At 45.4% G+C, this 20611-nt stretch overlaps 1 long non-coding RNA gene across 3 annotated transcripts in view; it reads left to right on the top strand.

The window, feature by feature from the left end:
• Positions 1-20611, top strand: part of LOC141420025 (uncharacterized) — a 211840-nt gene that overhangs the window by 178749 nt on the left and 12480 nt on the right. For all 3 annotated transcript variants that reach the window (XR_012444748.1, XR_012444742.1, XR_012444736.1), the window contains one exon: positions 2588-2635. This is a non-coding gene — a long non-coding RNA (uncharacterized lncRNA). The remainder of the gene's footprint in view (positions 1-2587; positions 2636-20611) is intronic.

Genomic DNA, 20611 nt, shown 5'->3' with positions numbered 1-20611 from the left:
GGCCTAATATTTTATTAAAAACGTGTAACAGATTATTAATCACTTATTAATAGCACCAGTGTTATTGTGCTAAGCACTGGGGTGAACAAATCAGCATTTATAGCAGCCACTGCTTAATAATCCTACTTGTCATTGATTTTTGAGTGTATTTATATTTAATTATGGATAATTCACAAGCTAAAATATTTATTTTCCATAAATTATTTTTATCTTCCTTTACCTTCATGGGTTTTTTAAAAAGACTATTATTAATGAATTTAATATCTATGGAATTCATTTCAAGATAATAAAGAAAACTTTCAAAGCATTTGTTAGCAAAGTGAAGACATTGCATCTAAACAGGCTTCAAAACACTGCTTCACAGGCTATGCACCACTGTAGTTACTTAATTGAACTGTTAATTAATTTAAAGAAGTACTTCTACACATTTGTTGAAAGATGTTAAGCATGGCTTAGATAGAATAATTTTCAAAGAGTTTTGAAAAACAAACATGAGAGACAGAGAAAATCTTGACAAGGCAATTTCTTTTGATCAAAAGTGTTCAAGCATGTACTCACTCCAGCTAAGCAACACACAAGCACAAAATGGCTGACAGCGGCTCCTTCTTTTTTTTTTTTTTATTTTATTATTCATATGTGCACACAAAACTTGAGTCATTTCTCCCCTCTGCCCCACCCCCTCCCTTACCACCCACTCTGCCCCCTCCCTCTCCCCCCCACCCCCTCAATACCCAGCAGAAACTATTTGCCCTTATTTCTAATTTTGTTGTAGAGAGGTATAAGCAATAATAGGAAGGAACAAGGGTTTTTGCTCGTTGAGATAAGGATAGCTATACAGGGCATTGACTCACATTGACTTCCTGTGCATGTGTGTTACCTTCTAGGTTAATTCTTTTTGATCTAACCTTTTCTTTAGTTCCTGGTCCCCTTTTCCTATTGGCCTCAGTTGCTTTTAAGGTATCTGCTTTAGTTTCTCTGCATTAAGGGCAACAAATGTTAGCTAGTTTTTTAGGTGTCTTACCTATCCTCACCCCTCCCTTGTGTGCTCTCGCTTTTATCATGTGCTCAAAGTCCAATCCCATTGTTGTGTTTGCCCTTGATCTAATGTCCGCATATGAGGGAGAACATATGATTTTTGGTCTTTTGGGCCAGGCTAACCTCACTCAGAATGATGTTCTCCAATTCCATCCATTTACCAGCAAATGATAACATTTCGTTCTTCTTCATGGCTGCATAAAATTCCATTGTGTATAGATACCACATTTTCTTAATCCATTTGTCAGTGGTGGCGGCTCCTTCTTATATCCTTGAAGCAGTTGTACCTGCCCCTTACCTGGAATTTGTCCAGGTTAAAGGTTCACAATCTCTCTCAATTGGCTAAAAGGCTTGGGGGATGGGTTAGGGCATACAGTTAGGTGGGCAATTTTTGTGGTCAATGGAGCCAAACAAGAATCTGAAGAAGAAACAGGGACCCTTTAAACAATGCAAGTCATGTAAGATGGTGACCTGAGGAATTTTAAAGTAATCTAAGTGAGTGACATATACTTTCAAAGAAAAGATCATGTTTCTTACATGATCACAAAGTAATTGTGATTATAAGAACTTTCATAAATGTTGCAGTACCTCCAGCCCAACTGTAAAAATAAAAACAGACAGCAGGATTATCATTCAAAAGAAAAGGCTAATGTGCCATCTCTGGAGGAATCTAAAGACTGGGAATCCTCATCTCAGCAGGAGGATTTCGTAGGTTGCATGAGATGAAAATAACATCATCAGTTTTCTTTTAATGTATTGCTAGTTCTTACATTTATTCTCAAGTCACTATTAACTTTCAGTGCTTTAAAACTGTCTTTTGCTATTAGCATTTTAAAAGCATTAAATCCTGAATATTATGGCTCATTTTAACCAAGTTGTAAACAACTTAATTTGTTGATTATTCAAATAAAAGCTTCTGTTTTCCTAGAGTAGATTATGATTGTATTTTAAATAATTCTGAGTTTTCATATTTACTTATGTATCTTGCCTTAACAAAGTGTCTTGATTTTTATTTAAAACAAAATAAAAGAATTGGGTTCCTTTATTGCATATATTTACTATGATATGTATATTTTAATTTAGTGATAGGAGGATAACATTAACCATGAAATCTATCAGTAATATATTTTATTTAAAATATATATTACTTAAAAGAACCTATTGTAACCTTGGACTAGAATAAAAGACATACATAGATAGAAGTTATATATAAATGTGATATATATTGACAGTCTGTCTGGATTAATAGCATAAATATCATTATTGCAAATGTCTCTTTGGTCAGCATGTATAGGTTAAAGTGAGATCCATTTAATTTTTCCTACAACCAGCACAAATGCAAGTTTAGATTTTAATTTGTCACTCATAAAAATATGCTTACCTCAGTGATGTAGAAACATGCAAGCAACACCTTCCTGAACAAATGTGATTATACTATAATGTATAATGTAAACATTTTGACAAGTGTATTACAAAGTAAATTTTGTTATTTTAAACACATTTTTTGTTGTTTTAAAACTAATGAATTTTCCTGCCCTTCTGTCTTCTCCAGATTGATTGTCAAGGATATAATTTGAAGAGAATTCCTCCCCGTTTTTAGGTAAATTTGATGTATTTTAAATGGAAAGTAACTAAAAAATATCTCACCTAACTCACAAATGAAAGTAAGTTTATTGGAGTTAAAGAGAGATTCCTGTTCATAAAGTTTTCCATTGAGTAATGTGAAAGAGAATTTGGCTATATGTTGTTACATCCTGTTGTATCTTTACCCTGACATCTCAATATTGTTCTTCTAAACAAAATAATTGGTAAAATAAGTTTCTTACCCTGTTAGAGACCTTAATAAATTCTGTATAAATAAAATATCAGTAACTCTGGAAATCTAATTGTTTAGAGTATAATTGTTTTGTTGAAGTACAAACATAAACAGAAATTTTTTTTTGCAAAGTAAGTAGAATTCAAAGATTCATTAATTCACTAATATTAGGAATCTCTATTTTTGTTGCAAAGGTAACATAGCTGTCCTAGATACTAATAATTTGCATATGACAGACATCAATTTCCGTTCTGTAATTTTTTTAGTCCCAAAGGTATTTTTCCTTTGCCTTTTTCAGGTAAGTATAAGTAGTTTATCCTTCGAGTATCTGAGCACCTTTCAGAATCTGACTAGATCAAGCTGACCTATAACCAGCCCTTTTGTCTGTTTTCTCTTTATGATTTTGAGTAATAGGATTTTTGTCACATCTACAAACTCTACCTTCATTTTTATAGTAGGAAGACATTCTATTTATATCCCCTGGTTACATTTTTTCAATGTTCTTAATTCATAAATTTGACCTGGATGCAAAATTATCTTAAGCCTGTAAATTCTTTGGAATAATAATGACAAAACAAAGCAATGTTATTATGTTTTTATTCTTATATTTATGCTAAAACAAACAAAATCCTCACTGTTTCAATTTAAATATTTCATTGATATCATTTAGAAATTCCTTTCTCAGCGGGGATGCTGAGAAGAGCAGCATTATATTTCAGTACCCCCATCACCCCATCCTGCTCCTTTGACATTTAAAACAGGAAAGAGCAATAGCTCTCTCCAGCAGCTATACCTGAGGTCATTATATTTTCTAATGTTATGTTGCTCTCACTCTCTCTCACCTACAAAGGCTAAGGCAGGCCATTTCAATAATGATACTTCCTTTCATGATTTAGCCTAGTTTCCTTAGGTTTCTCTGATTACCTTATGGCATCATAGTTATCAGCAATGATGTTTTAATGTAACAACTAACTGGAATGTCAACTACTTATACCATGGCACTTTCATTTTTAATTTAGGCTTTTATTGTTGTTGTTCCACCCATAATTTTTCATTATAGTTCTGACTTGACATCACTTTTATTTATTTTTGAAACTTTTCATATTGTTTTTACCTGCATTCCTAAACTCAAGTGTCCAGACATTTAAAATATGACCTGCCAATCAATTATATCACATTTGAGGAGACACCATTTTCTTTCAGGATGTCCTGTCCTTCTTTTACCATATGTCACCTTGAGATATCATTCACATACTTCTGGTCCCAAATTTAACAGACAATAATACAGAAGGACAATAAATGTTTTTATTGTTCATAACAATATGCTGAAAGGAATATGAGGTCTCAGCGGGCCCCAACCCCCTTGTTGGAGAAACCAGTACCAAACATCCCATGTAGATAAGATAAGCAATGAGGCAGGGCTCAGTTAGGGCATATAGAATGTGAGGAATGCAAGATGTGAGATACGAGCAAGATGTGAGATACGAGCAAGATGTGAGGTACGAGCAAGATGTGAAGTACGTGCAGGATGTGCTCTGCCTGCTTGTCTAATGTTGATAACAAAAATATGCACGCCACTGCAGTCTATATAAGATTTCCCCCTAAGAGGCTCAGGGTCTTGCTTTCCTAACCGGTCCTGCGTGTCCGTGTGGGAGCTCGACCCTGGCTAGCCAGTCCAATAAACTCTGCTTTGTTGATTGCATTCACGCCTGGCTCTCTGTCTCTCGGGGGAATAGGATTCCGGGTCCTAACATTTGGAGGCCCCAGCGAGATTTCATTTTCTCGAGAGACAGAACCTGCCTGCGAGAAAGCAGGGGCGATCCCAAGTCCTAGGCGTTGGGAGGGGATCCCAGACCCTCATTTGGAGGAACTTGAGTGTTCCATTTGGGCCGCGGCGGGGATTCGGCCAATCCCCAGGGAGATTCATTCTGGGAATCTTGCAAGGAGGACCACAGGGTCCTATTGGGAGAGGCTTTCCTCTCATTTGGGCTCGAGCATTTTAGGAACCCTGGCGCCAGGTGAAGAACTAATTGAGCTAGTCGACCGACCACCCGTCAAGTGGACGCCTTTCGGCCTGATATCCCAGTTGGACGGTGAGGAGGTTGAATGGGGTGCGCACCAGTGTGAGAGAAGGACCGGTCCGAGCGAGTGCTGGAGAGTGTTGTGTGTGTGTGGAATTATTGTTGCCTTTACCCTTTTTGTTCTATCTCTCTTGGTGTTTGAGTCTCCTTCCACAATGGGACAGGGACAAACAACCCCAAAGTCTCTGATCCTTTCTCACTTTCCAGAAGTTAAAGAAAGGGCCTTAAATGCGGGTCTGGTCATCAAGAAAGGTAAGTTTGACACCTTTTGTTCTGCAGAGTGGCCCACCTTTGGAGTCGGGTGGCCCATTCAAGGTTCCCTCTCCCTAGACCTGATCACTAAGGTTAAAGCAGTCATTTTTCAGCCAGACAATCGAGGCCATCCAGACCAAGTTCCTTACATTTTGGTTTGGGAGGATCTGGTGAGGAACCCTCCCCCTTGGTTAACAGTTTTTCTGACCCACCCCTCCAGTTCGGCCCCCGGGGCTAAAACCCCAGTCACGCCCACCTTGGTCATAAAGGAGGAGGAAAAACTTCCTCTTCCCACCTTGACCGGTCCTCAAATTAGGGCATCTCCTTCACCATCTCCGGTCTTACCAGAGAGTTCCCCCCTTTACCCATCCCTCGCAGGGGCAGAGGAAGATCGGCCGCCTCCATACGTGACTCCCCCTGGCCAAGCCAGTGCCCCGGAGGAGGAAATTTCCTCATCCTCCTCAACAGGACTGGCAGCAGGAGGAGGAATGGGTCGAAGACTTCACCCCCGAGGGATCCGGGAAAGGGAGGGGGAAGACGGGCCCCCCTCATCAACACAGGGGGAGGAAACTGTCCCTACACTTCCAGTCCGGATGGTGGGCCAAGGGGGACCGGGAGGAGGGCAACAGTTTCAGTACTGGCCCTTCTCCTCCAGTGATCTATATAACTGGAGGACGCAGAACCCGCCCTTTTCTGAAGACCCCAAGTGTCTCATAGATCTCCTGGAGTCCATCATGCATACACACCGTCCCACTTGGGATGACTGTCATCAGCTGCTCAATACTCTTTTTACGACGGAGGAACGAGAGCGCATCCTCAACGAAGCGAGGAAGAACGTCTTGGGGGATAACGGGAGACCCACAACTCTCCAACCGGCCATAGACGAGGCTTTTCCCCTACGCCGCCCTAATTGGGATTTCGGGACCGCAGAAGGTAGGGAGCGTCTTCGGATCTACCGCCAGACTCTTATGGCCGGTCTCCGAGCGGCCGCTAGAAGGCCCACCAATTTTGCAAAAGTAAAAGCAGTCATTCAAGGGGAAAACGAAAGCCCAGCTGGTTTCTTAGAGCGCCTCCATGAGGCATACCGTCAGTACACCCCAATTGACCCTGAGGCGGACCTCCACCGGTCTGCTGTGGTACTCTCATTCATTAATCAGGCAGCTCCAGACATTAGGAGAAAACTCAATAAACAGGAAAACTTAGGGGAGATGACTATAAGGGAAATGCTACAGGTAGCAGAAAAAGTCTTTACCGCTAGGGAAACTCCAGAAGAAAGGGAGGAAAGACAGAGAAAGGAAGACAGGGAAGCCCAGGAGAAATTGAGAAAGGAGGACCGGGAGTTCCAGGCTAAGGAAAACCGAAAGCAACAGAGAGAAATGGCTCGTATTTTCCTAGCGGGTGTCCGGGACCAACCCAGAGGAGGGGGCCACGCCAGGACCCCGGATAAGGAACACTGTTTTTACTGTAAGGAAACGGGGCATTGGAAGAGAGAATGTCCTAAGTTAAAGGGAAGAAGAGGGTTTGGAAGGAGACCGGGGGAAAACAGGGAAAGGGAACGAGCAGTAGAGCAGGCCAGAGTCCTACTAGCCGGAGAAGAGGACTGAAGGAGACGGGGCTCAGACCCCCTCCCCGAGTCCTGGGTAACAATGCATGTGGAGGGGAAGCCGATGGGGTTCATGGTGGATACCGGCGCCCAATATTCGGTTTTAAACAAGGCACATGGACCTTTGAACAAGGCACGAACAAGTGTTGTTCAGGGGGCCACCGGTACGCAGTTATGTACATGGACTACCAAAAGAAAGGTGAACTTAGGAAAACACCAGGTCACACACTCCTTCTTAGTCGTCCCTGAGAGCCCCGCTCCCCTGCTCGGACGGGACCTACTCACCAAAATAGGGGCCCATATCCATTTTGAACCAGATGGAATAATTGTGACTGATCGAGAAGGGAGCCCGATTCATGTCTTGTCCCTATCATTGGCTGACGAGCATCGTCTGTTTGAGAGTCAACAGGAACCAGGAGGGGACATGACTCATTGGGTAAAAAGATTTCCCACGGCCTGGGCGGAGACTGCGGGAACCGGCCTCGCCAAACACCTCCCGCCCGTAGTTATACAATTGAAGGCTTCTGCTCTCCCCATTCGGGTGAAACAGTATCCTATGCCTGAGGAGGCCCGAAGAGGCATAGCCCCTCATATCCACAGGCTAATAAAGGAAGGAGTACTGCGACCTTGTCAGTCTGCCTGGAATACTCCTCTGCTCCCCGTCCGAAAGCCGGGAAGCGGGGACTATAGGCCTGTGCAAGACCTACGAAAGGTAAACGAGCGGACGGAGGACATTCATCCCACCGTTCCGAATCCCTATACCTTGCTCAGCCACCTACCCCCCTCGCAAGTATGGTATACAACCCTTGATTTGAAAGATGCTTTCTTCAGCATTCCATTGTCAGAAATTAGTCAGCCGCTATTTGCTTTCGAATGGCAAGAAGATGGGGGCCAATCCGGACAGTTCACTTGGACCAGACTGCCGCAAGGATTTAAAAACTCTCCCACCCTGTTTAATGAGGCCCTGAGCCAGGACCTGGAACCTTTTCGTCGGAGCCACCCACGAGTCACTCTATTACAGTATGTTGATGACTTACTGTTAGCGGCAGAAACCCGAGAGGAGTGCATCAAGGCTACTGAACACCTGCTAACGGAATTAGGTGAGCTGGGGTATCGGGCAAGTGCCAAGAAAACTCACATCTGTAAAAGGTCAGTGACATATTTGGGTTATCGGATTGCAGATGGGGCAAGATGGCTGACTGATGCCATGAAACAGACTATTCTGGCTATCCCATCCCCGACATCCACTAGGGGGGTGAGAGAATTCCTGGGCTCCGCGGGGTTCTGTAGACTCTGGATTCCAGGATTTGCGGAAATAGCCAGACCCCTATATGAGGCCACCAAAGAAGCTCCAGATTGGAGTTGGGGAGAGAGAGAACAACAGGCCTTTGATCAGCTAAAAGACGCTCTTTTGCAGGCCCCTGCCTTAGCCTTGCCAGATCCTACAAGACCATTCACTCTGTTTGTAGATGAGAAAAAGGGGGTAGCCAAAGGAGTCTTGACCCAACAGCTAGGTCCCTGGAAGAGACCAGTGGCATACTTTTCCAAGAAATTAGACGCAGTAGCGGCAGGATGGCCCCCCTGCCTCCGCATCATAGCGGCCATTGCCGTGCTGGTGAGAGAAGCCGATAAACTAACCTTTGGACAGGCCCTCTGGGTAACGGCCCCTCACCCGGTGGAGGGAATCCTTAAACAACCCCCTGGGAAATGGATGACGAATGCCAGGCTCACCCACTACCAGGGGCTCTTGTTGGATTCCCCTCGGATCACATTCACAGATCCCGTAATCCTGAACCCTGCCACCTTGTTGCCTAACCCGGAACTGCAGACACCTGTCCATAACTGCAAAGAATTCCTCTCCGAAGTTACACAGATACGGGCTGACCTAAAGGATACACCCCTGTCCGGCTGCAAATTAAACTGGTACACGGATGGAAGCAGTTTTTTCCAAGATGGAGCCCGAAGGGCAGGGGCAGCTGTAGTCGACCAAGAAGGAAATACGGTATGGAGCAGCACCCTCCCACCCGGAACATCAGCCCAAAAAGCGGAATTAATTGCCTTGGCAGAGGCCCTGGAGAGGGCAAAAGGAAAGCGAGTCAATATCTACACCGATAGCCGCTATGCTTTCGGTACCATCCATGTCCACGGGGCCATCTATCGCGAAAGAGGATTCCGCACAGCAGAAGGAAAACATCTAAAGAACCTAGCCGAAGTCCAGCGTCTATTAATGGCAGTGGAAAAACCGAAGGCAGTGGCAGTGATGTATGTCCCAGGCCACCAGTCTGCCAAGACGCCGGAAGCTGTCGGTAACAACAGAGCAGATCAAGAAGCAAAGAGAGTAGCAATGGTGAGTCCTCCCATGGAGACAGGGCAACCTTCCACGGTTGCGGCGATAGACGTGCCGGTCCCAGAGCTCCCTCCGCTACCCCCCCGACCAGAATACTCCACAGAGGATTTCACTTGGATGAGAGCCCACTCCCCCTTTAGAGAAGGGGAAGACGGATGGAAAAGCGACTTGGAAGGCAAGTTAATTCTGCCTGAAAAACTCGGACGATTCCTGTTGGCTAACTTACATAAGTCCACCCATTTGGGGCGGAGAAAATTACTAGACTTGTTGACATCTGCGCAGCTCCGATTTCCGAACCAGACCATAGCAGTCCGCCAAATTGTGGAAGATTGTGCCAGCTGCACAATCATGAAACCAGGACGAAGGGAGGGGCACCATACAGGTACTCGGGAACGGGGGAGGGCTCCGGGAAGAAGTTGGGAAGTGGATTTTACTGAGGTAAAACCGGGAAAGTTTGGGTACAAATATTTGCTGGTATTCATAGATACCTTTTCAGGCTGGGTGGAGGCTTTTCCTACAAAGAAGGAGACGAGTCAGGTAGTGGCAAAGGCTTTGCTAGAGGAAATCATACCCAGATATGGGGTGCCCGAGGCAATTGGGTCAGATAACGGTCCGGCTTTTGTTAGTAAGGTCCTGCAGGGACTAGCCCAGACTATGGGGGCCAATTGGAAGCTACATTGTGAATATAACCCCCAGAGCTCAGGGCAAGTAGAAAGGATGAATAGGACACTAAAGGAGACTTTAGCCAAATTGGCCCTGGAGACTGGCGGTGATTGGGTGACGCTCCTTCCCTTGGCCATCTTCCGAGTCCGGAACTCCCCCTATGTCCATGGGCTAACTCCCTTTGAGATCCTGTATGGGGCTCCACCCCCCATCATTCAGAGGACCTTAAGCCCAGAACTAGGTGATCTGGCCCCAAATTACCTGACCATGTTGCAGGCTTTAGCTAAAGTGCAACAACGGATTTGGCCCTTAATTCAAGCATACCACGCTGTTAAGAGGGACCCGGCTCCGGAACATGGCATAGTCCCGGGTGACATGGTACGGGTTAAAAGGCATCAGTCCAAAACCCTAGAGCCTAGATGGAAAGGACCTTATGTTGTACTGTTTACTACCCCTACCGCCCTCAAGGTTGATGGCATCGGACCTTGGATCCACCACTCCCACGTGCGTCGAGCCAATCATCAAAAACAAGAAGGGGTCAAGGAGTGGACTGTACGGCGGCACCCAGACAACCCATTAAAGCTAAAGCTTTTGTGGCCCCGGGAACATGCAGAGCCTTCAGGAGCAGCCACGGATGGGGTGGCTGATCGCTCTGATCTTGCTCAATGCCCAGAGCGGGAGCCTCGCAGAAACCAACCCTCACCAGCCCTATAAGCAAACCTGGATACTCACCGATGGGGAGACTCATACCACCCTCAACGAGACTACTCGCACTGCCCCCATAGGAACTTGGTGGCCGGAGCTTCAGTTCTGCTTCAGAGACATCAATCCTGCCTACAAGTCTACTGCCCCGGAGTCAGCCCGACGTTATGGGTTTTATGCCTGCCCCGGCCACAAAAAGAACCAGGAATGTGGGGGGATACAATACTCCTTCTGTAGGTCATGGGCATGTGTCACATCCAATGATAGTGAATGGAAATGGGGGATATCAAAATCAGACCTAGTCAAATTTGCCTTTGTAAATGGGATATTAAGGGGGCACAGAATTCCAATACCCACCCATAAATGCCAGCCCACGGATCTAGATAGAATCAAGGTCACTTTCACTGAAACTGGCAAGAAGGACACCCCTGGGTGGATACAAGGTAAGGTATGGGGACTTGTATTTTATAAATATGGTGGACATGCTGGCTCGACCATAGTGGTCAGATTAAAAATTGAGCCCATAGGGCCACCGTCCACAGCAGTAGGCCCCAATAAGGTACTTAGGCCGCCCAATGTAAAGCCATCTCCCCAACCTTCCACAACTCACCACCTTCCCTCAACCATAGCTCGGGCTAATGTTACAACTCCAAGACCATCAGAAACCAGCCCTCCCCTGGTGAGGCCCAGTCTCATGACCGCATCTAAAGACCCCCTCTGGGAGCTAGTGGGTGCTGCCTTCCTGACGTTAAACCACACCAACCCTAACATGACTAACTCCTGTTGGTTATGTTATGATGTGAGGCCCCCATTCTATGAGGCAATAGGGCTAAACACCACTCACGATACCTCATCTGAGGAAAACCCTACTCAATGTTCCTGGGGAGACCGTAAGAGAGGTCTGACCATACAGCAGGTAAACGGCCAAGGAACCTGCTTAGGAAAAGTGCCAAAGAACAGACGGGACTTATGTACTGTTATTAACGCCAGTTCTACCTGGGGAAATGCTATTAAATGGGTAATTCCAAAGGACAATGGGTGGTGGCTATGCTCGCGGTCCGGACTCACCCCATGCCTATCAACTAAGGTGTTTAACAGCTCTAAAGAATTCTGTGTTATAGTGGTTGTGCTGCCCCGCATCCTCTATCATTCGGAGGAAAGTCTATATTCATACTGGAATATAGGAACAGGTGAGAGAAAGAAGAGAGAGCCTATTTCTACACTAACCATTGCTACCCTACTTAGCCTAGGGGTGGCTGGGGCAGGGACCGGCATAGCCTCCCTGGCTACTCAACATAAAGGTATGTCTTCGCTGCGCGCAGCCATAGACGAAGATATAGAGAGAATAGAAACCTCCATTAGCCACCTAGAAAAATCCCTCACTTCTCTGTCTGAGGTAGTACTTCAAAACCGACGAGGTCTGGACTTGTTGTTCCTCCAAAAAGGGGGACTATGTGTTGCTCTAGGGGAAGAATGTTGTTTTTACGCTGACCATACCGGAGTTGTTGGTGACTCCATGTCTAAACTCCGAAAGAGCCTGGAACAAAGAAAACGAGAAAAAGAGGCAGGGGAAAGCTGGTTCGAGTCTTGGTTTAACCAGTCCCCATGGTTGGCTACCCTTTTATCTGCACTGGCAGGGCCAATAATAATCATCCTACTGCTTGTTACCATAGGACCCTGGATTCTAAACCGACTTATGACTTTTGTCAAAAGTCGAATTAATACTATCCAACTTCTGGTCCTCCGCCAACAATATCAGGCTCTTCATCCTCTCGAGGATGATTCCTCAATTTAGGCCATAAGAAAGGGGGGAATGAAAGGAATATGAGGTCTCAGCGGGCCCCAACCCCCTTGTTGGAGAAACCAGTACCAAACATCCCATGTAGATAAGATAAGCAATGAGGCAGGGCTCAGTTAGGGCATATAGAATGTGAGGAATGCAAGATGTGAGATACGAGCAAGATGTGAGGTACGAGCAAGATGTGAAGTACGTGCAGGATGTGCTCTGCCTGCTTGTCTAATGTTGATAACAAAAATATGCACGCCACTGCAGTCTATATAAGATTTCCCCCTAAGAGGCTCAGGGTCTTGCTTTCCTAACCGGTCCTGCGTGTCCGTGTGGGAGCTCGACCCTGGCTAGCCAGCCCAATAAACTCTGCTTTGTTGATTGCATTCACGCCTGGCTCTCTGTCTCTCGGGGGAATAGGATTCCGGGTCCTAACAATGCTTTGTCATTATCTCGCTGCATGTTTTAAATTTCCTAAGAAGGTTGTGGGCAAAATAGTTTCTGCTGGGTATTGAGGGGGGGGGGAGCGGGAGGGGGTGGAGTGGGTGGTAAGGGAGGGGGTAGGGGCAGGGGGGAGAAATGAACCAAGTCTTGTATGCACATATGAATAATAAAAGAAAAATGAAAGAAAAAAAAAGGTTGTTTATTCAGATGCATCTCTTCATTGAACATTAAAATTTACACTCCATAAATAAACTTCAGTTACTCTCTTTTTTACAATGTTTGGTTTCATATTTGCAGACCATTGGAAACTAAACAATACTTTGAAAAAAACCTCATCATTTACTGTATCTTCATGGAAAGTTAAAAGACAGATTTATAAAAATCTCACATTTATTTCCTTTGAAAGTATAACCTGGTGTCAAAATGCTTCCAAAATATGAAGTGCATAGCTATCCATGTGATGCATGGATGACACGCGCAGGAATTTCAGATGCTCAGGGTTCTTGAGCCTGCTCTGAGAATGAAAGCACAGGCAGACTCCAACAGCAGAGGTCAGAAAGATTTTATTTGCAGAGAATTTAGTTGGAGAAAATCTCTTGAAAGTCTCTTGAAAGACTGCATATTGAGAATGCAGGGGGACCCAGAAACCGGTGATCCCCTCGGTCAGGGTGGGGAGTGGGTTTTATAGCCTAGTTTGCATTGCCTAAGGGTGGAGATGCCTTTCAAATGCAAACAGGCATTTCTTAGGGAGGAGAAGTGTCTACTTGACCACTTATCGCCCTTTTGGGACTTCCCGCTGTCTGTCCTTCAGTCCTTCATTCCCCCCTCTCAATGGTAGCCCTAACTGCTGTTAGGGATTGGGACAACGAAGTCTGTTCAGTAACTGCTTCCTGATGACAGGGGGCGATGAAGGGGCCCGCAGCATCAGGGCTGACCACGAGAGGGGTTGTCAAGGGGACCGCGGTAGTAGGTCGTTTTCATCTCCACCAGAGGCATTTGTAGTTTGATGGATTCTAGGCGAGAAGAAACAAACTTGACAAGTAAGTTTAAAATGCAAGGCCCAAACACAAGCAAGAGGCCCCAGAAAGGGTAGGAACCAAGTCCTGGAGGGGAGCCAGGATTTTATTTGTTCCCATACCTGAGTAGAAAACTGAGTTTCAAGAGATTGCTCCCGGAGCCATTTAGCTTGTTGGAGAATGTAATCTGCACGTTCCTGCACAATACCTGAAGTGTTTATATATGTGCAACAGGAGGTATTGGCAATGGCACATACCCCCCCCTTGTTTAGCCAAAAGAAAATCTAGAGCCAGGCTGTGGTCCATTACCATACAAGCAAGGGACAAGAAAGACCTTTGCATGTCCTTAATGGCAAGGCCTACCTGGTCTGAGGTGTCCTCTACCACTTTGGTTAGGTTTTTTGCAGTTACATGATTGGCAATCACCCCATAGCTGATTCCAGCAAGGGCTGCAACTAATGCTGTTATCCCCAAAACTATTAGAATAACCTCCCTTTTATCCTTATGGGAAGCTGTTCCTGTTCGTTGGGAAAATTCAGTTTGTTGAATTATAGTATTATTCCAAAAAGAGATGTGTTTAGGATTAGGTATTAATTGGGCAATTGCCCAATTTCCTCTAGTATGGTTTGGGTGTAGACATGGCAGCCCCCATACCTGGTCCTTTTTCCATGACCTCCCTACAAAGAGATATCCTTCCTCAAGGCATAAGATACCTTGGGTATTGTTGTCCTGGGCCTGGAAGGTATCTCCTGGAAACAAGTAGTCAGAGACATTAAGGCTGCTGGTAAAAGATGGAGACGCAGGGGGTGGAAAGGTAGAGTTATACAGCTTTCCAATCCCGTCGTATATTTCATTAAGATACATCTGTGATGGCCAGTCATAAGTGTACAATAAGAGTTTCTACCAGTGAGGTTTGAGGACTCATTTAGCTCTGAGACAAGGCTCCCATTACAAGCACTAGCCCTAAACATATCGGGACTCATAAAAGTGGGACTCTTAGAGTTATTCATACAACACCAACTGACAGTGAGATGATAGTCACCTTTAAGGGTGGTGAAGTCAAAAATGTCTTTTTGGGATGTAGTCCCTAGGTCTCTTATTGACGAATGACAGACTGGCATATAGTTGTCTGGGACAGAAATGTTAAACATCCAAATTTTTGTCTGAGAAATGAACCCAAGCCAAGAGTAAGACATAGTAGGCTGGTTCTTCCATGAGACCCCTGTAAGAGGAACCATGGCATAGGAGAAATTGTCTGGTCTGAATATCAACGAAGGGAAGGGACCCTGAGTGAAATTTAATAGGACCCATGCCGGTAGGTGAGCAGCTGTCGGTCTCTCATAGCAAACCCAGGAGTCCTTTAGTGGAGATTTTGGAAGGGTAAATGCTCGAGAGAGATTTAAGAACCTATTGGTTTTCCATGAAGGGCTATAGCTCTTCCCATATGGGGGTGCTAACGTACCCAGAAGACCAAGTCCCATAGCAATATAGTAAGCAAATGAAAGGAACATGCTGATGCTGTCTTTTGGGGCTCTAGTCTAGCTAGTGGGGAGCTAACCCTATTTCTAAAGTAATTCTAAGCAGAATGAATAGACTGAATAGGAGGTTTGGATAAAGGAGGCTTATGAAGGTGACTTATCAGTATCTGTAGGCCTTTTCTTTTTGAACAGCAGTTTTAATTCATCCAAAGGTTCACATGAGAAGGAGGCAGGCTCCAATTCTGTGTCTGGAGGTGGAGATGTGATGTCTGCAGAGGAATTCCAGCCTTTGACTCTCGAGTGATGGATCCAGGAGTCCATGCCGGCCACTCGCCTTGCCGTCAGAGTAGACAGAATAACTGGATATGGCTCCTCCCAGAGTGGGTTATTTACATCCCGGGTTGGATTTGGAGACTTTATTAGGACTAAGTCACCAGGGCAAAAGAGAGGGGGTCCCTTTATATCCTCCCTGGGGGTGGCTTGTTTGATCTCCGAGAGTGTTTGTTGGAATTTAGCAAGTTGAGTGACATGGGAAATTCACTGAGCTGTCTCTTGGTCAAGAAGGAGGTCATTGGTTAGGAAGGGCCTGCCATATAGAGATTTGAAAGGGGTCAGTCCCTGCTTGCCTAGAGTGTTTCTGAGCCTGATGAGAGCAACAGGGAGGAGCTTGGTCCAGGGGGAGTGGGTTTCTTGGGCCAATTTAGCTAGGTGTCTTTTTAAAAGTTCATTTGTTTTTTTCTACCTTTCCAGATGACTGGGGGCGCCAGGCACAGTGGAGGTGGTATTCTATGCCTAGTGCTGTAGAGAGTCCCTGAGTTACTTCTGCCTTAAATGCAGGCCCATTATCACTTTGAAGGCTCTTGGGGAGGCCAAAGCGAGGGATTATTTCTGTGATTAGAACTCAGACCACCTCCCTAGCATGTTCTGTGCTGCAAGGAAAAACCTTCATCCACCTAGTGGATGTATCCACAAATACTAACAGTAGTTTTGACTTTGGTCCCCCTGGCATATGGGTAAAGTCTAGTTGCCAGTCTTCCCCAGGATAAGATCCTTGTCTTTGTGCCCCTGGCACCTGGAGTCTCTTATTATTGGGATTGTTTTTTTGACAGGTTTCACATCCCTGTACAACTTGTTGGACAGTGCCCCTTAATTTAGTTCCCCCAAACATTTTATTGACCAAAACCAAAGTATTGTCTAAGCCCAAATGGTAGAGTTGGTGGAGAGTCTTGAGAATTTTCCACTGGAGTGCCTCAGGGAGCCATAACTTTCCTCCGGGTGACACCCACCAGCCTCGGTGATCTATTTGGTACCCTTGGTCTGAGGCTTGCTTATGTTCCTCTGACCGATAATGTGGTCTCTCTGGGGAAGGAGAGTCCTCTCCCAGAGGAGGGGGCCAGCTATATATTCCTGCATGGCTGCCCGTTTAGCTGCCTCGTTGGCTGCTTTGTTTCCCTTTGCTATCTTATCTTCCCCTTTTTGGTGACCTCTACAATGAATCACGGAGACCTCTTTAGGCAACAGAACAGCATCCAGGAGGGCTAGTATGTCACGAGCATGTTTAATGGGAGAGCCTGTTGTAGTTAGCATCCCCTTTTCTTCCAGATGGCTGCATGAGCATGCAGGATCAGGAAGGCATACTTAGAATCTGTATAGATGTTGACTCTCTGTTTTTTTGACAGTCTTAGGGCTTCTGCTAGGGCCACTAATTCTGCCAATTGAGCACTTGTATTAGGAGGAAGAGGACCTGATTTGAGGATGCCAAATTCTGTCACAACTGCAAACCCTGCATGTCTGACACCATTCTTGACAAAGGAACTGCCATCAGTGTATAATTCTAGATCTGGGTTTTTTAAGGGCTGATCAGTTAAGTCAGGTTGGGCAGCATAATTTTCCATAAGTACCTCCTCACATGAGTGTTCAGGATTTCCCTCTGCCTCTGGTAAAAGGGATGCAGGATTTAGGCTCTGACAGGTCCTTAAAGTTATTTCTGTTCCTCCCAGAAGCTGGGCCTGATATTTAAGTAGACAGCTGTCAGATAGCCAAAGTTCTCCTTTTGAGTTTAAAATTCCCCCTAGGTCGTGTGGGGTATAAACCATTAGGGGGCGGTTTAGGATAAGTTTCTGAGCTTCAAGCACTAGAAGGCTTACTGTGGCCATTGCTCTGAGGCATCCTGGCCATCCCTTGGCTACCTGATCTAACTCTTTGCTTAAGTAACCTACTGGCTGGGGAGTGATGCCCCAGAGCTGAGTCACCACACCCAAGGCCAGTCCTCCCTTTTCATAGACATATAATTGAAACTTGTCTTGTACTGGGAGACCCAGGGCAGGAGCTGTCATAAGAGCCTTCTTTAACTTGTGGAATGCATTTTCTGACTTGTCATCCCATTCAATAAAGGGCTGGGTATCCTTCTGTGCTTCCTTAAGGATTTGATATAAGGGCCTGGCTAGATCTGCATATCCCAGGATCCAAATTCTACAGTATCCAGTGACACCCAAAAAGGCCCTTAATTGTTTTAGAGTTTTAGGTAGAGGAAATGTCAGGATTGGATGGATTCTGTCTTCTCCTAGAGACCTCATTTCTTTCTCCAGGACAAGACCTAAATATGTAACCCTAGACTGACACAATTGGGCTTTTTCTTTAGAGATCTTATAATTGCTATCTGCTAAGAAGTTTAGTAAGGACTCAGTGGCTCGTGAAATGACAGGCTCATTTGGTCCACAGAGCAGGAGGTCATCTACATATTGTAGCAGAGTAGTTTGTGGGTATTGCCATTCTGCCAAGTCTTGGGTTAGTGCCAACCCAAAGAGGTGGGGGCTGTCTCTGAATCCCTGGGGGAGGACAGTCCAAGTGACCTGTCCAGACTTCCTTGTGGGATCCTCAAAGGCAAAGATAGGTTGACTTTTAGGGTGTAAGGGAATGCAAAAGAAGGCAACTTTTAAATCCAGGACAGAGTAGTAAGTAGTACCCGGAGGTATTTGGGCTAAAAGCATATAGGGATTTGGAACTACAGGATGGAGAGGCACTACTGCTTCATTGATCAGGTGGAGATCCTGGACTAGCCTCCATTTGTTAGGTCCCTTCCTAACACCAAGAATAGGAGTATTATATGGGCTGGAACATTCTATTAGCAGTCCCTGTCTCTTTAAGTCTTTGATTATGGGAATTAGCCCCTCCTTAACTTCTGGCTTTAAAGGATATTGTTTTTGATGGGGAAACCAGGAGGGGTCCTTGAGATGAATTAGGACTGGGGTAGCTGTTTGTGCCCATCCCACAGTGTGTCCATCCATCCACACCGTGGGGTCTACTTGTTCCTCTATTAGGGGCAAGCAAAAGTATTCTTCTGGGGGTAAAAGTAGCTGTACCCCCAATTTAGATAGAAGGTCTCACCCTAGCAGAGGAGTAGGGGTTTCTGGGACAATTAAAAAGGAGTGACAGAAATGGAAATCTCCCCAGGAGCAGGCTAAAGGCTGAATGAAATAACATTCTAGAGGCTGGCCTGATATGCCTCAAACAGTAATTTTCTTGGAGGACCTGGGTCCGGGAGAGAAAGTAATAGCTGAGATGCTGGCTCCAGTATCGATAAGGAGGCTGACCTTGTGCTTTTCAATTGTGAGTAAAACCCGGGGCTCCCCTGTTTTTATGGTGGTCAGAGAAGCCTGTATGGGAGGCCCCGGGACCCGTCATTGGGTGAGAGGCTCTGACCTAGGTTCCCCTGAGAACCAGGGACAGTGTGCCTTCCAATGTTTTCCCCGACAAATGGGGCAGGGTCCTGGAGGTAGCTTTCTCCAGGGGCACTCCTTCCTAAAATGGCCTGTCTGTCCACATTGAAAGCATGTCCTTGGGTTTGGAATTTGCCCAGCCTCCTGCCGCTTATCCTTTCTCTTTTCCCTTTCCAGGTCCTTCCTTTCTTTTTCTAAGTCCCTGTTATAGTATACAGATGTGGCTACACAGACCAATTGGTCCAGATCTCTGCTCCCTTCAGCCACCAATTTCTGAAGCTTTTTATGGATATCTGGTACTGACTGTGTTAGAAATTTGTCTTTTAGGACGATTTCCTCTTCCTGTGACTCTGGTATAATGTTGGTATGCTTTTGTAAAACATCCTAAGTCTCTGTAGGAAAGCTACTGGAGTTTCTAAGGGTCCTTGCTGTACAGCTGTGACTTGGGTGTAATTAAGAGGTTTTACCTTGGCTCTCCTTAGTCCTTCAAGAATGCAATGGATGAAATGGTTATGGCTCCATTCATCCTTGTCATTTTCAGGGTCATACCTAGGCACTGCCTGATCTCCTGTTGGAATTGGGAATTGAGGCTCCCTTCTAGGTATGCAATGTCTTTGTCTTTCTTCTCCCTCCCCCTCCTCCTCCTGTGAGGGCCCAGTAGGAGATAGGCCTGTAGGGCTGCTTTTATCTAAGTGATAATTGTCTCCAGCTGTGACTGCCTGATCTAGAACCTGCTGTTTCTACAGAGAAGTGAGGGTCTGAGATAGCAATAGGATTACATCTTTCCAACTTAGTTCAAAGTTTTCGCTGACTTCTCTAAATGCCTGGATGTACTGATCTGGGTTTTCTGTGTAATTTCCTAAATCCTTTTTTATTTCTTTAAGTTCACTCACTCTAAAAGGAACATGAGCTCTGTCCCATCTGGGAATTAACTGGAGGGAGTAGAGTCCTGTGGGACAGTGTCTAGTGTGTGAGGTAGCTGGGTAAGGGAGAAGAGGGGGAGCTGATGGAGCATTAGAAGGGTTTTTTTGCTCAAGGGAGTTTGGGGGCTTTTTGCAAAGGGTTATCATGGTCTGGGTATCTAGCTTGCATTTGTTTAGCAATTCTGGGTGGTTTCTTAGGAAAAAGAACTGAACATATGGAACTTTGGTTCATTTTCCCTCCTTTTTACAGAACATAGCTAATTGAAGAATGATATTATAATTAATGCTGCCTCCTTCTGGCCATCTTTCCTCATCTCCCAGAGGATACTGTGGCCAAGCCTGGGTGCAGTAAAACTTGAGTCGCTTTTGCTGAAGACTTTCTGGATCAAGATCTTTCCAATGTTTTAATAAGCAGGCAAAGGGGGAATCCTTCCTGGATCCTTGAGGCTTGATTTCCCATCTAAAAAGGGAAACAAGGGAAAATTGGTCACCTTAACAGAGGTTTTTCCTTTTATCTAAGTGTCCCCAGATGAGGAGAAACTCTAGTGGGAGAGGGCGTCCCGCTCTCCCTTGCTCCTTCCACTGCCACTCGTGGGTAGAGTCGTGGAGGATTTACAGATAGATATCTCAGTTGCACTCACCCCCCTGAGATGATCTTTGACCAATCTCTCATCTATTTTGACTTGCCTGTTTGCCCTGTGACCCAAGTAGACCTAGTTCTCCTCTATCAGCTGAACGCTTATAAT

The sequence above is a fragment of the Castor canadensis genome, chromosome 2 (assembly GCF_047511655.1).
Source record: "Castor canadensis chromosome 2, mCasCan1.hap1v2, whole genome shotgun sequence".
NCBI classification, from domain to species: domain Eukaryota; kingdom Metazoa; phylum Chordata; class Mammalia; order Rodentia; family Castoridae; genus Castor; species Castor canadensis.
The sequence above is the reverse complement of the archived record's forward strand: the minus strand, read 5'-3'. Positions and strand labels throughout refer to the sequence as shown.